At 41.5% G+C, this 17,210-nt stretch overlaps 1 long non-coding RNA gene across 1 annotated transcript in view; it reads right to left on the bottom strand.

The window, feature by feature from the left end:
* The window catches only part of LOC144219883 (uncharacterized), a 31,685-nt gene extending 15,427 nt beyond the window's left edge, over window positions 1-16,258 (bottom strand). The window contains exon 1 of the long non-coding RNA XR_013331533.1: window positions 16,168-16,258. This is a non-coding gene — a long non-coding RNA (uncharacterized LOC144219883). The remainder of the gene's footprint in view (window positions 1-16,167) is intronic.
* Window positions 16,259-17,210: the final 952 nt, after the last annotated feature.

The following is a 17,210-nucleotide window of genomic DNA, read 5'->3' on the forward strand; positions in this document are numbered from 1 at the left end:
GGTGGAACAGTTATTCACACAAGTTGGTGTTATCATTTTTTAGACTGTTAGGTCCAATCCTTTCAGTTCATATGTCTAAAATTCTACCTCTCTTCCTCATAAGGCCCAGGAGATAATGGAGATGGATAATTTTATCTTCATATGACCCGAGAGAGGGAGAATGCTAGATCACCTACTATATTAGACTGTCAAAACTGGTTGTTTTCTAATATTCCGTGAAAATATAGTACAGTCATCAGGAATTGATCATCTAATATTCTTGACAACGTATGTTATATTTGCAGGTTTTGATTTTACGCACACTCTCACACAGGCGATGTCAAAAGACAGATCTCGTAGATTAAAGATACTGATATTATTCTTCACCCTGAGGTAGGCTCAGGGGTATGGAGCTGCATCTCATTACCGAGCCAACAAACGAACAAATCAACCCCTGCAAATAGGCACATTCTTTGTATGGGAGACAAAAAGTTCGCATCTTCCCTTTTTAATCAAACTTTATAATACAAAACCAAGGGCAAGAATAAAACATACTCGCCCAGGGGACATGTTTGGGTTACACAGAAAATAACAAGCTCTTGAAAGAGAAAGGCTGAGAAGGAAAGCACCGTTACTCCTGTAACTACAGCTACCCCTTCTCCCAACGCGTGCCGGGGGCTTTAACATCCAGGACATGTTACAGCGTCCGTGACGAATTTCACGTGTCGGTCCTCTTAGGAATGGCCACATCCCCAAAATAAAATATAGCAAAAAGGTAAATGAGTCAAAATAAACAAAAAAGTGGTTGTTTCTATTTCCTTTGGGAATTTTTCAAAAATTAAGAATTAATGAAGTCTGCATCACTTGAGAGGAGGAAGCAAGTGTTCTTAGGGATTCCCATGCAAAACGAAACCCGCTGCCATCACGGTGGCTGGTGGCATCCGTGGGTACACTCCGCGGCCTCAGTGCTCTCAGGAGCAGAGCAGAGCTGTCAAGTCTTACTGGTCAGAAAGGGCCTGACACACAGACTTCAAAATGGCTTCTGTGTATCCCAAGGCCATGGCTGAAAGGAAAAAGGACAGAAAGGGCCACACAGCTGGAGCAAAATCATGTAAACTTCACAAAGGGGCCAAGCACCCAATCCTGCAGGTAACCAGACTCTGAACTGGTAGTCACTCAAACATCCTGGTCACTTAACACCCACAGCCCACCAAGCTTGTCTTAGAGCGGCAGGTAACACACATGCTGTTTACGTGTCTGTTTCCATGCTAAGGCAGGGCCTGGCGGATTCATCTGTTTCCTCAGTTCAGGGATGTGAGTAAAACGGTACAGGTGTAAAATAAACAACAGAGAAGGCGGTGGCAAATGTAAAGCAAAGTGATGTCACAGTCTTTTCCCTGGTTCCACATTCTGCCTCAAGAATCTCTCATCCCGCAACTGGCGGATCATAAAAACCAGGCTCCTTTTATTTCTTATGCTAACATAATGTGACCCATTTAACTTCTCTGGCTCTAAACTGCCTCCTCTATAAAAGGAATTAAGACTAAAAAATCCTTAAGGTCCCTTCAGCTCAACAATTCCATGATTCTGTGAAGGAAAGCTATATAAAGATTTGTTAATATTTACCAAAAGGTTCCATATGGTAATTGTGCTCACACCTAAAACCAAAGTTGTGCCCTTTACTGCTACACCAGTCAACTGCCACTTGTACTTCCGAAAGAAAAAAAAAATCCACAAAATACTATGTTTGAAAATACATACAAGTGCACAAGAAATTATAGTAAACTTTCAGAGATATAAAATGATATTTGCTTTTGATAACTTGGCTTTAATACAATCTGGCTAGGATTTATATATCAGAAAAAGTAAGGCGTTTACTCCAATGTTTCTTGGGCAAGCAGGAATCCAAGTCACGCTAAAGTACACAGCTGGCGCAGCCAGGGTCGTTCATATTCCCAAGGGTCCATGGAACATTTTCATCAAATAATCACTCCATGCTTTCCCTGAAAACCCTCCAGTGGCTTCCCACCACACTTAGAACGAGATCCGGCCTCCTTACTGGGGCCCGTCGGGCACGACACAGGCTGCCCTGACTTCCCTCCTGGTCTCTGGGGCTCCTCTCGGCAACCCCAGTGCACCCACTCTTCCCCTCTTCAGACGCTGTGCACTCGCCCATCTCTCCATCAGACACGGTTCATGCAGGTCACATGTCTGGCTCCCGCGAATCCTTCTGGGGCCTCTACTGAAAGGCCACTTCCTCAGAGGTTTTCTTCCCACCCGCCCTCTTGGAAGGGGATTCCCCACCCCAGTAATTCCGTGTCCCCTCTCTCTGATTTTCTTCTCAGTTCTTATCACCTGAAATTACGTGGTCTGCTTATTCCTCCACTTATTTACGGCCCGCCTCTCCTGTCATAACCTGCCAGGATAGAAGCTTTAAAAGAGCAAGAACCTCAGTTACCTTCTTTACTCCTATAATTCTAGAGCCTGGCACAGTGGCTTCAGAAGAGTTTTTTTTGGAGAAATTGACAAAGTTGTTCTAAATTCATAAAGAAACGCCAATAGTGGTAAATATTTGTTAAATAAAGGTAATATAGTAGTGGGAGCTGTTCGGTGTAAAAGGACTATTCCAGGCTCTTTATACAAAGCACCCCACCTAACTTCATGATGGCTCCATGAGATAGATTTTCATCCATCTGACAGATGAGGAACTGAGGCTCAAGAAAAGTTAAACGACTTGCTCAACGAAAGAATGGCATAAAGATGATGCCTAAGATATGAACTTGTATCTTTTCTCCCAAACTTTCTTTTTCCTTTCTAAAAGGGGATCAGCACCTCCACTATGCCAAGTAACTAGGTTCTAGATTTCAAATCCACTATATCTTTAATCTCTGAACTATGTAAGAATGGTTTAATCCTATGATAATAAAAAGAAATACTCAAATGAAAAGACTCTTGCAATGAAACTGCCATTTCTGTCACGTGATTCCGACAAATAAGCAAAGTGAGAGGCTAAGTAACAACAGTAGGAAGTATCTAAAATAATTCCTGTTTTTAAAAGGATAGATGTAGGGGAGCCCAGGTGGCTCAGCTGGTTAAGTATCTGACTCTTGATTTCGGCTCAGGTCATGATCTCATAGTTCCTGAGACTGAGCCCTGCATCGGGCTCTGTGCTGATATTGCAAAGTCAGCCTAGGATTCTCTCTCTCTCCACCCCTCCCCTACTCACTTGAGTGCACGCGTGCGTGCTCTCAAAATAAACAAACAGTAAAAAAATAAACAAAAGGACAAGTCTACAAAGATGAAGGTAATCCTACAGTAGAATGAAAATACTGCCGTTCATCTGTTTTAAGAATCATGAAAAGGCTAGTTAAAAAAACCAAAAACAAACTAGTGAATTAGCAACAATCAGGAACACAACTTAAAAAATATGCATCCTCTATAATAGTACTAAAAATAGGACACACTTAGGCACTGGGAAGGTTACATTTTGTGTCAACTTGGCTAGGTTCTGTGCCTAGCCATCTGGTCAAACACTAGTCTAGATGTTGCTGTGCAAGTATTTTGTAGACATGACTGACAGTTTCAATCAGCTGATGTTAAGTAAAGGAGATTACCCATCATAAGGTATCTGGGCTCTATAGCCAATCAGCTGAAGGCCTTCAAAGCAAAAATTGGAGGTTTCCCGGGGAAGAAGGAATTCAGTCTCACATCAGGAACAGCAGCCCTGCTGAGCTGCTGGCCTGCCAGCCTAGCCGCAGACGCGGCACTCGGGACCACACCGTCACTCTCCTGCAGGGGTTCCGGCCTGCTGGCCTGTCCTGTGGATTCCAGACTTGTCAGCAATCGTGTGAGCTGATTTTTTAAAGTCTCTCGCTCTCTCTCGCTCTCTCTCGCTCTCTCTACACCCCCACACACTCATACACACACCCCCTCCACATACCCCCACACCTATAGCTAAGATTGATTCATCCACTCCACTCTTAGGTATTTACCAAGAAAAATAGGGACATACGTCCATACAGAGACATGTACATGGATGTTCACAGAAGTTCTATCTGTAAAAGCCCCAAACTGGAAATAACCCAATGTCGATCACAAGGTGAAGGAACACACAAACTACAACACACCCATACAATGGAATTCTACTCAGCAATGAAAAAGGAATCAACTATTGATGCACACCACCACAAGGATAAATCTCAAAATAATCCTGCAGGAGGAAGCAGCAGGACTAACAGAGAACATATACTTTACTCTAGGACACGCCAATGAATGAGAAGAGTGTTGCCTGGAGAGTAGTGGGGGGCATTACCAAGAGACTTTTGCGAGTGACAGAGATGTTCAGTATCTTGACAGTGCTGATGGTCTGATGGGAATACATATATGTCGAAGTTTATCAAACTGTACACTTCCTTTTTTTTGATGTTTATTTATTTTGAAAGAGAGAGGAGAGAGCAAGTAAGGGGCAGAGAGAGAGAGGGGAGACAGAATTCAACAGGCTTCGCACTGTCAGTGTGGAGTCCAACGTGGGGCTCAATCTCACGAACTGGGAGATCACGACCCGAGCTGAGGTCAAAAGTTGGACACTTAACCAAATGAACCACACAGGTGCCCCAAACTGTACCCTTTCAATATGTGCAATCTATTATGTAACAATTATATCTCAGTAAAGTTGTTTTTAAAAAGGTACAAATTTGCTAGAAGTGCTAAGGAAAATTTTAACAAGACCCAAAAAATAAAGGCCAGCTTCCTTAACTTGGGATCAACTGTCAACAGACCCTAAAAGACTGCTTCACTCTGATCTGGAATCACCCTTGTTAAACCAGAAGAATGATCTTTAATCTGGGAAGGGTAAAAAAAGATTAAGGGGAAAAAAAAAAAAAAAGCAACTGAAGCCCAAAATAAAAAGGAGACAGAAAAAGAAGGAATTGCTTTAAATTCATATTTATAGATCAAGAAAAATTGTATCCTAAGACATTAAATGTATCTGTAAGTTTGGTTACTTCTAAGGAACCATAAAGAAGTACCATGAGGATGGATGGAGAATTCATGCAAAATTCTAGAACAGGTTGTTAAAAAACCATGATTAATCAGGAGCTGGCTTCTCTAACATTTACTTGCTCCTGGTCCTCAACCCTTTCCAATGATTCCTTCTCGGCTTCCCTTCTGGGTTCTTGTGCCCCCTGTCCCTGTATACAGGCATTTTCCAGGTCTTTGTTCCACTTCTATTTCACTCCACAATGGGGCTGGTGACCTTCATGATTCCCTTTGATCATGTGACAAAAGCTACAGCCCACCACCATGTATATTCACAGAAAGTTTTCCGTGGAATTATTTCCAAGGCTTCGAGTGCTCCCCCGAGCCCCGGGCACACATTCCTTAGCTTCTCCTCGCAGACTCCCAGCCTGGGCTCTGTCTCTCACCCGGCGCCCTGCAGAGTGAGATGCACACACAGCTGTGAAGCTGGGAAACCCGAAAGCTCGCAGACATAACTGATACGGAACCCGGGCCCCCACCTCTCTGGATACGCTCGAGGAACAGTTCAACTAGGCAAATTCTTGGGTTACTTCGTGGGTGCTCATGGATGCATTTATGAAAGAAGTTTCTGTTGACTTTCTGTAGAAGCCCATCTTAAACATTTTTGTACAAAAGGTGATTTCAACGAGGAGTTAGAAAACACGCTGGTCAAATTCTGGATGATGAGCTGTGACAGTGGTAGCTGGATTGTAGATGTGGCATTTACAACATACTGACTGATTCAGCCCGGCGGCGAGGTGAAGGTCAGCAAAGAGCCCCAACTTCACAGACCTTTCCATACGTGGATTCTCCTTTTCCCCAACTACCGTTAACCCGTAGAATTTAATGCATTCACCAAAACTGCGCTCTCCTTGAGGAGGGAAAAGAGCCACTGCCAAAACCACAAGATGGGAACATCTGCTCAAACAAGGAATAGGTCACTTCTTCTGATGTTTTATTGGCCCTGGAAAGCCCAGGGTCCCAACCTGATGTCAACACAGTGGGAAACAGAATCCTCCTACAGAGAGGCCCCGGGTAAGGAAAGGCAGCAGATACCCTGAACAATAATGCCATCTCCCATCTTGCCTTACCCATACAATGCGCTCAGTAACTGCCAGTAACTATGTGCGGGGCCACCAATACCACAGGGCAGAGCCTGTAACCTGTCTTGCTCACGGACGCACCAGCACCACATAGCGCTGGCCCCATTATTAAAGGGCGTGCTAAGTGCTTACTAAGTGAAGAGCGATAAGATGACCACGGGGTCTGGAAACAAAAAAACCCATGACAAAGTCCCAGATCTGCCAATTACTGATTTAGTGGAAGGTAGTTTTCTCTTCTGACTTTTGGGTGGGTGTTATGAAGATTAAAGTAGATGTGAAAGCACCATGAAAACTGTGCTGTTGCAGACAAATGTTAGCTCGTATCTCCCGACAGTTAAATGGAATGAAATCTGATAAAGATATATGCATTTAAACTTTTATAGCAATGCAAGACCCCATATTCTGCATTTACTTTCAAAGCATCAGCTGGCAAATAAAGAAGAAAGATCAGACTTAGGGCAGCTCACATGAGAAGGAAACAGGGTTTAGCTGACCAGAAGCTCAATATGATCAAAGGGTAGTGTGGCTGCCAAAAAATGTAATGCAAATTTCAGGCTGCGTCAACAGAAGTACAGTATCCAGATAATAGCTTCATTGTATTCAGCCATGGTCAGACCACATCTGAAGCAGTCCGTTCAGTTCTGGTCCCCATATCTGAAGAGGTATGCTGATGGAAAGACTTTGTCAGGAGAGTGATGTGGATGGAGAAGGGTCTGTAAGCCAGGTCATGTGCATATCTTTTAAGAATTAGGACTTCTTCCCTTATGGTGGCAAAAAGATGACTCAAGTAGGATTTAATAGTTGTTTTCAAACACTTGAAGAGTTATCTTGTGTAAGAAGAGTAAGTTGTACATATAGAGCCCTAGACTGCCAAAGACCAGTAAGTGAAAGTTAGAATGGGAAATAGACTGAGATCAATGAGTTCTTTCCAACAATTAGAAACCTTCTAAGTCAAGGAAGGGTGAAGGTCAGCATGGGGTAGATGCTACTGGGGAGACCCAACTGGGAAAGTCACAAAACCTGACTTACTCCTCTACATAACCAAGCATTTCTGAGGCATCTGAAAATGTCCCAATAGTATTTCTCTTTTCTGAGTAAATAATAATAATATTAATACTAATAGTAACAATGAGGAAGAAAAACTGAGGTAAGAAGTAAAACAAGAAGTTGTTTGGCCTGACAAACACAGAAAGGCATGCTGTTTAAGGGAAATGAAATTTCAAGGCTAGATAACACTAAACACTAACAGTGTCCAGGTTTGTACACAGAAAATCGGTTTAGTCAAAATTGTACTTATTCTAGAAGTTGTTTTCCTAGCATGACCTACTTCCTGTAATTTTCAGGGAGGCACAATATTTTAAAAGTTTCTACCATGGCACTTATGCAAAATTTTGCTAATGTTAAACTAGTCTTCTAACTACAAGCTGATGCAAAGTGTACCAAGTAGTCTGTACGAGCACTCAAATGTCCCACAGCAGGCTGCCACACGGCACACCACTGACATTTAAAAAGAGTCCCTTGCACTTCTCTTACTTTGTTTGCTCACTCTATTCAAAATCCAGCACTCTTCCAGTCTTATTTCCAGTGTTTGGTTCCCACGTCTGCCCCTCAGCCTCCGGTCTCACCGGCAGGTCACCAGTGCGTAAAGACGACGCCTGACTTCTCTTTCCATCATAGTCCCTCGTGTGCAAATCACCCTCAGCAGCATGAACACCCAAAATGGCTTGTTAAAGTCCTTCCTTTAGTGACGAGATTTTTAAAAGTCACCCATTATATCTCACTACACGGAAGAGAGAAAGTCAATGAGGCTATAAGGACATACTGGTCATTATCTGTTATAAAAATAACCACCTTGGGGCACCTGTGTGGCTCAGCTGGTTAAGTGTCCGACTCTTGACTTCTGCTCAGGTCATGATCTCATGGTTGTGAAATCGAGCCCCACGTCAGGATCTGCGCTGAGCATGGAACCTGCTTGGGATTCATTCTCTCTCTTCCCCCACCCTCTCTGCCCTTCTTCTGCTCTCTCTCAAAATAAACATGGAAAAAAAATAACCACCCTTTATAAAACATATTGGAATACAAATTTCTTCTTCCTTTAAAATTTTCTTTGCATCCTAAACAGGCATATTTAACAGGCTATCATAGGGCACAGCACTAACACAAATGATACCCTACTGATTTCCCTCACTGCACGTATATAAAGGTAAACAATGAGCTTAAAAAACAAGCTCACTGACTAATTAAAGTAAATGTGTATGTACCTTTGTGAAATAAATGTAAATTCAGATTTTAAAAAAATCCATTATTCCAAACCAAAATAGTAAAGGGAAATGTAAACAAGGAAAAATGTTGTACACCCTCGTCTGCTAAGGAGCATGAAAGTTGAGGACTTATTTGGTGCAGGTAAGGACTTGTTTAGGAACTTGTTGCTGAATTCTGCTCCTTGCTGTTTCTCTCCCTCCTCTCTCGTGGGCACTAGCAAGAACCTCACAGGTCAGGGGAACAAAAATGCTCTGCTGTAGAAATGAGAAGGACACAGTTTCAAGTCTCCCACATCGTCACTGACCCACTGGACAGAAACCGTCTATACTCCACGGGGAGATGGGAGAATGGGTCAGCGAGGAGGTGAAACAGTTGCTAGGTTAAAGACATAACTAACTTTAACTGGGGCGCCTGCATGACTCAGTCAGTTGAGCATCCGACTTCGCCTCAGGTCATAATCTCATGGTCGGTGGGTTCAAGCCCCACGTCAGGCTCTGTGCTGACAGCAGCTCGGAGCCTGAAGCCTGCTTCGGATTCTGTCTCTCTCTCTCTCTCTCTCTCTCTCTCTCTGCCCCTCCCCCGCTCACACTGTGTCTCTGTCTCAAAAACAAACTATTTAAAAAAAACCTAACTTTAACTTTCTTTTCAATTAGATACTCCCATAGTAAAGCAATTATTTTTAAATGGTGCACAATAAACATTCGTTTGTTTAAATCAGAAGCCACTAGAATTTAATTAGAGCTAACATTTATTGTTTTCTGTTGTGTTGGGCATTCTCTTACGTGCTCAACATACATTACCTCACATATACGCTTTATCACAGCCACATAAAGCAGGTAAGAAAAAGGAGGCGCAGAATGGTTAAGTAACTTTCAGAAGATCACCCAGTACTGACGGGCTGCAAAGGGGTAGGGATTCAGGCAGGGCAGCTCCCAGGGCCCATTTTTTAACCTCTATGAGTGGGTGTCAATACATTGTATACTTTGACATACAGAGGTCTCTTTGAGTCTGTTAGCTTTAATCATATACGAAGAAATTTTTCCATGGCCAATCAACAATGGATGAAAGTATTGTTAAAACGCTTTCACAAGCAACTTTCAGGATGAAACAACTGGATCCAGTGTGACACTTCATTTAAGACACTAGAACTTACTCTAATGTTTTCCATGTATCTTTTGGCTTTATTATACTTCATGCTAAGTGCCACTGGGTGCCTTCCACGTACTTAACCTGACGCTATGTCATTAAAAATACTTTGCACAGACTAGATCTGGGATGATTTATTCACATGAGTGTGCACTCAAGTAATTCTACTCCTCCTCAAATTCTAAATGCAATTATTCAACAGACATTTGAATACTTGATGAACACCAAGTCGTATAAGTTAGACAGTCTCTGTTCTCAAGGGAGGCCATAGTTAAAAACAACAAAATAAATGCTTTTATGGAGTTATGACCAAGGTCCCAAGGGAGCAGAGTTCTGCCCAGCATGGTAAGGACAGCAGTTCCATGCGCCAAGGAAGGGACATGTGAGAGAACATTTTCCTCTCAGGGAATATTAACCAATTTAAGTAGGACTAGAATGCAGGGTTGACATGGAAAGCGAGAGAAAGAGTGAGAAGAGAGGCGAAGAATGAAGTTGGTGTTGGATAAAGAAAAGTCTTAAAAAATCATAATAAAAAGACCCAACCACTGTAAGAATTTAAGCAGAATGGTGATAAGATCAAATATGCTAAAAATCACGGATATTACACTTTTTATTTTAAACAGAACCCCCCTCTCAAAAGAAACCTTAATGCAAACGTCCATATTTAAACTGATCAAAGTTAAGACTGCACTAGGCTGAAACTAGAACAAACCTGCTTGACTTCCTCTAGAACCTTTTACAGAATCGTTTAGAAAGAAACATTAATATATCTAGACAATTAGCTTCTATTTGCCTCAGACCTCTCTCAATGGGATTCTAGCTTCTCAAGGATTCATTCTCTTAATTTCTCTTCAATTATAGAGCTGGGCGTATGTAAAACTAAGTGAATAGCACTAGGCCTGAAAAAATTAATAACAAGGTGTTACAATACAGAAAAAAGATTATCAGCTTTTTCATCCTTCAGTTAAACTCTAAGTGACCAATTTTCTAGCCTAAGTTAGGATTTATGATTGGACACACACTAGTGTGTTTAGGGCCACGGGATATTCAAAATTGGTAGTGTTGGAAAATAGAGGATATAGGATTGTAACTGGTATACTGTAATGTGTTTCCAAGATTGGTAATCTTGAGGGGCGCCTGGGGGGGCTCAGTCGGTTAAGCGGCCGGCTTCAGCTCAGGTCATGATCTCACTGTTCATGGGTCGAGTCCCGCATCAGGCTCTGTGCTGACAGCTCAGAGCCTGGAGCTGCTTCAGATTCTGTGTCTCCCTCTCTCTCTCTGCCCCTTCCCTATTCACGCTGTCTCTCTCTCTCTCAGAAATAAATAAAAAACATTAAAAAAAAAAAAAAGATGGGTAATCTTGACTTTTCTCAACAATGACTGTGAATCTGAAGATCCTTCCCCACTTTTCACTTGAGCATCTGTCCTCCACCTTATAAAATCTGGAGCTCTACATGTGATCACTGAAAATGATCATCAATGTGAAACTGCTTATCGTCCTCAGCCATCAGCAATAATATGTAAACTGATTAAAAGTTCCCATATGTTTCTCCTGGCAGTTTGCTCCTCTTAACTCTTCAGTCACAAGTACTAATAAAAAGGCAAAGTTAGAAGCTGAAGGAAAAGCTATACAATGATTAATTTAGCATGTTTTATATCAAAACGACTATACTCCCTTTATACACCTAATCGAACCCCTACAATGCTTCTTTACCTTCACTGCCTCCATTCCTCACAGTAGCGTTAGAGGCAGGGTGGGAAGGGGGGAACAGAACGACTTACAACATCTCAAGAATTTTTAAAGTGTTTCCCCCTTTATAAATAGCAGACTGATTATTAAAACCAAACGTTCACAACAATATTCAACATGTATGAAGAGTTACAGGACAATCTCCCTGTCCCCCATCAGATAAGGGACTAGGAAAAAAACTACCACTCAATCATGCATTAAAAGTTTCCTCACAGTATGTGGCTAAAGGCCAACTACTGACAATTATAAAAAGGAGGAAGAGGGGAGAGAAGCATAGGATATAAATTAAACCCTTCAATACATCATGTGAACAACATGTATAACACATTTACTTACAGGCATGCTTAAGAAGGCGTCCTTAAGCAGACACACTATAAATGTCTTTTATAAGGTAAATATCATTTCCATAGGATATTGTAAACTTAGTCCAACACTTAGCATTCAAAGGATCATTTCTGGGCATAGTCTACATTACCTACATTTGTCAAAATAGCCAATTATTACTCTGTAAATTTGTTTAGTATAAAGACAACTCTCTGATTAGAGCAAAAATAAATTACATCACATGCTCTAAATTAAATTAGTGCATTTTACGGAAAAGGCTTAATAAATTGCTCATTTCCATTTCTTTCAAATATAAAAGTCTGAGGCCTCCTGGGGCACCTGGGTAGCTCAGTCAGTTAAGTAACCTACTCTTGATTTCTGCTTAGGTGTTGATCTCATGGTAGTGAGATTGAGCGCCATGTCAGGCTCTCTCTCTCTCCCCCTCTCCCCTACTTGTAATCTCTCTATAAAAATAAAATAAATTTAAAAACTAAATAAAAGTCTGAGGACTAAAAGGTCTTTTTTTAAAGAAAAGTTTTTAAACTGTTTACTTATTAATGAGAGAGAGAGAGAGCGTGCACGTGCAGGGGAAAGGCAAAGAGGGAGAGGGATAGAAAGAGACAGAGAGAGAGAGAGACCCAAGCAGATTCTGCACTGCCACCACAGGGCCTGACCCAGGGCTCTACCCATGAATCACGAGATCATGACCTGAGCTGAAATCAAGAGTCAGGTGCTTAACTGACTGAACCACCCAAGCACCCCAAAGAAAAGCTTTTTTTAAAAGTAAAAAGTACTTGACAGTAACCCTAGAAAAACACACAAAAAAATCCTCATATGTAAGATTACATCAAAACAATAGCTGATATCAAATATTTACCTATATATTCAATTAGAAGGTTTCAGGGTAAAATTTTCATCTTTTGCCCATTTAAGGGCAAGTTTTTTTTGAAAAACATTCCACAAACAGATATTTTTAAATGAGGCTGTACACCTATTACTGAGTTTAATATTGCAGCAAATAAAGTTGTTAGAACGTTAAAAATAGTTTGAAACTATACATACTATATTTAACTGTCCCTGCAGTAATATAAAAATGCTAATAAAATATCCTAAGGCAAATTTATGTTTTCCTCTAGTTTGTGAAAATTGCAGTAACTTTTCTATTTAGTAGTAACTTCTGGTTCCAGCACATTCAATAAGTGAAATTTAAACAATCCCTCAGATAGAACATCTGGGAGAAGATAAAGAGGGTAGTTTTCACAAGTGAATTTTCTATTGACAGTATAGATACCATGATCAAACACTAAAACTAGCATGATTGGCATCTAGAAAGTATGAAGAAGCAACAGTGAAAGAAAATCCTTCAAGGAAAATGAGGAAAATAGAATTTACAAGATCATTAATGACTGTTAACTCTGAACTTGGCCTTTCTTATTTTCAAAACTTTTGTCCAGGTTTCTGCAGATTATAAGGTCCAAACTTTTAAAAGTCCCATATAGGGGGCGCCTGGGTGGCTTAGTTGGTTAAAGCATCCGACTTTCGCTTAGGTCATCATCTCGCGGTTCGTGGGTTCGAGCCCCGCGTCGGCTCTGTGCTGACAGCTCAGTCCAGAGCCTGGAGCCTGTTTCAGAGTCTGTGACTCCCTCTCTCTCTGACCCTCCCCTGCTCACGCTGTCTCTCTCTCTCTCCTAGAAATAAGTAAAACATTAAAAAAAAAAAAGTCCCATATAATAGATTTACATATAAGTATTAGTATTGGGTAATATTTTATGCTTAAGAAGTCTAGCAAATATTTAAAAACCCAATTTTACATAAAATATGTTGCACTACTGATTGCACTTTATAGAAGAAAACTAGGAACAGAAAATTTAAATGCTATTTTTCAAGTGACATTGAATTAAATAATGAAGTTGATAACATAAATCACCCTTAAGTTACAATTAAAAATTCTCATCATTATCTCTATTCTCACAAATCTTGGCACAAATATTTTAAATTTGCAGCAGTCTACTTACTTTCTGCATGGGTTTAAAAAACTTTTTTAAATACATGCCCTCATTAGTGATAAATCCAAGTAATTTTTTTTTTAACTTCACCATACTCTAAAATTAGCAATCCTTTGAGACAACACCTTGGAATTTAAAAAAATTGAAAAAAATTCTTTTGATATCATATCTTCAAATTTCATTTTTACTCATGGGTTCAACAGAGGAACTAAGAGCCTGTACTAAGAAATCAATGGCATCATTCAAGCTGTTCTCTCAATTTTTATAATATCCAATTATGTTAAGAGGAACGAAACTGCCCATTATCCTAAAATTGGGCTCTCAACCCATATTCAGCATGAAAATAATTTCTTGCTTCCTGGCTGATGCGCAAAAGCAAAACAAAAACTATTAAGAAACTCAAAATACTTTGATACTTTGGACGCTTCTACACCCGTGCACTTAGCTCTTATCTTTTAAAGTCCTTCTCTAAAAATAATACTTCTCCAAAGCTGAGGAGTGTCACTCTTGTGAAGACAGGCCTGAGGCAAAGTAAGTTTGACTAATTATCTTCAATGGAGTTTGTGCCCCGTTTACCCCATATCCCACCACAAAGTCTGAGCTAGTCCCTAAGCAAGTTATACTCATATGAACTCACTTTCCGTTTTCTGTTTTTACATCACCCAAGCAAAATGATTTCAGAATGACAACTCCCCAAGTGCTTCATTCGGTATCTCCTGCGATTCCAAAAAAATCTAACTGCATTCACAAAAAGAAAAAAACAAAAACAAAAACTCCCTGGAAAGTTGACAGAGTACGTAGTTCTTTTATCAAAATAGAATTTTTTCACAAGTGACCCAAACAGAATTATAGCTTAGGAAAATCAAGCCTTTAATTCTGAGGAATAATTTGCACCTAGAGAAAAATTCAAGGTAACGGTTTTCACTGCATGTGGACTTTAGACCAAATCTATTTATTTTGATTTTGCTGAAGTCTGGGTATAACCACTTGTTGGCCACACTACCGGACCAGCGTCCTGCTACAGCGTCCTGTGACAAGGTGCCTTTGATGCCTCAGTAACTACCCTACCCTGCATGGACTTCCACACAAACCGGACTGTAACATTTTGGCGTTTTCAGTAGGTTTCAACATGCTCCTTAAATGGCACAGCACAAATCAGATGACAATTGTTCCATTCAGTTCAAACATTAATAGGTAGCATAGAAGCAAGCATACACTTGAATTTAAGAAGCCCATAAATACTAACTTTGTCTTCACTTGTAAGAAAGGGACAATTCAAGGAGCACTGATAAACCTTATATAACACAAATCCTATCCCTAAATTGCTGTATGCCAAATGATTTTTTATAAATCAAGTCATGTTTGGTAATTACCATATAAAAGGGATTATTTGAGGACGCCTGGGTGACTCAGTTGGTTCAGTGTCTGACTCTGGCTCAGGTCATGAACTCAACGGTTCGTAAATTCAAGCCCCACTTCAGGCTCTGTGCTGACAGCTCAGAGCCTGGCGTCTGCTTTGGATTCTGTGTCTCCCTCTCTCTCTCTCTCTGCCCCTCCCCTGCTTATACTCCGTGTGTGTGTGTGTGTGTGTGTGTGTCTCAAAAATAATTTTTTTTAAAAAATGTAAGGAATTATTTGAAGGTATCTTTTAGTGAGTCCTTTTTGTAAAATACAGAATTATCATAAAACATAACTAACTACTAGTTTTGTTATTTTGTACTTGTAAATATCAAATTTCTTAGAGGACAGCTGCTTCCCCAGGCCAAATTCACCCCAGCATTACTGCCCGTCTCCCTGTTTCCCGCGCTTTAAAAATGTCACCCCAAAAACCATCTGTAAGTTCTAGACTATAGAAGCAATACTATAAAAGTTGAAAAAATAAGTGATTTTTTAAAAATGTAAAATAGAAAAGTATGTATTCCCCAAAAAGAAATCAATGAATTATTTTTGGCAATGATCACAATAAATTCCCAATAAAAACAGTTTAAAACAAAAATCAAGACAGGCATGTCTCGAATCTCTATCCCATGTGTCTTTATCATCTGGTGGAAGCTGTTCAAGCACAGTTTATCTCCATGAACACATGACCTCCACGGCGCTACCAAGGTCAGTGAGACTTACACAGGGGGCAGACATGTGCTGAGTTAGGTGCTGACCTGCCCGGTGCTACGGTTCCCTTTAAAAAGAGACAAGGAAAGATGGAACAAAAAATTACTTCTGTACTACAGGAAATGATGTTTTAGGCAGTAACACTCAAATAGCCCATGGCGGGATTGTATACAGACATAAGTCAGCAACAGCCAATAGGAACAAGACCTTTAAAGGGTGTGGGAGCCCAAGGCCAGGTACAAAAGCTGCTGCCCAGAAAGAATGAACAAGACCCCAAACTGAATAATCCCCCTTTACGTCCTGTACTGAAACTCTTGGGTGCCTGGGTTCACGCCACAACAACTCAATTTCAAGGGGACCGTTTTCTGTTGACAGAACTTTCCGAAAATGACAAATAACTGAAGATCCACAATCAAGAGAAGCAGTTCCCACGGGTCAGAAATGTTCAAGCTGGCGTGGGGCCCACACTCACCGGGCGTCCTGGTGTCCTATTACCCTTCCCAGAAGACTCCGGCAGACGCTTCCTCAGCTGTCACAGTCCTGCACCTTTCACAGACCACAAGTTTCCTTGGAGGAGATTTAAATTTTAAAACACATCACCCGCTTGGTATATATAATCTGTTTAAGCTGGATTTATACTTAAAAAAAAAAATCCCTATCAACTTGAAGCTGTTATATTTGGAATATCCTAACAACTTTCAACTTCCNTTAGTGGAGGGGGCTGCGACTGGGTAACTCACTGTACCGTTTTGGCAAATGCAAACGGAAATAGCGGAAAATGAAAGAGAAAAAAATCCAGTCGCACCACTGGTAATTCACAATGGGCACCGTCGTGGGCTGGTAGCCGTCTTCCAAGTTACACTCAGGGAAGCTCCTGATTGGCGGGTGGCTCTGGGTCAATGTGATTACTTAACCCCGGCAGTTAGAGCTCAACTCCACTCTGATGGGCTCCAGAGCTCGTTACAAAAAGGCGACTGCCTGAGCATATCGAGTGCTCGTTTTCTCCCACGGAACACGGAGCCTGACACCTGAAACTCATCTGGCGAACATGCCGGGTTTCGGGGCTCTCGAGTTTTGTGTTTATGACGGGCAAAGCCCACTGGGCACGGATTCCGTTGGGGGTGCTGATGTGAACGATCTACCCATTTCCTGCACACCCCAGGGAAGAACTCATGACCATTCAAGCGGTTCCCTGTCTCCCAAGTAACTTTTTTATCATTTAGTCCTAAAATAACCACAAGCAACAAACAAGCAAACATTGGCATGGCAACGTCCGCACATCATGCCCCGCTGCTACCCACGGGCGGATCTGTTCGTCTCTGGTGCCCAACCAGACGGGTCCTCCGGGTCCCTCTCCCGCCCGTCCGGTCCAGCCCCGCTTCCCCGAGTTTCGCTGTAAAATCCGCCACTTTCGCCGGCCCGGGCCAACGCGCAGCGCCTCGTCCCAAGGGCAGAGTTTCTCCCAACTGCCCGAGGACCGCGTCCGGAAAGCGCCCCGCGGGCCCCCGCGCGCAC

This window comes from Crocuta crocuta, unplaced genomic scaffold (genome assembly GCF_008692635.1).
Source record: "Crocuta crocuta isolate KB4526 unplaced genomic scaffold, BGI_CrCroc_1.0 scaffold119, whole genome shotgun sequence".
Taxonomy (NCBI): Eukaryota; Metazoa; Chordata; class Mammalia; order Carnivora; family Hyaenidae; genus Crocuta; species Crocuta crocuta.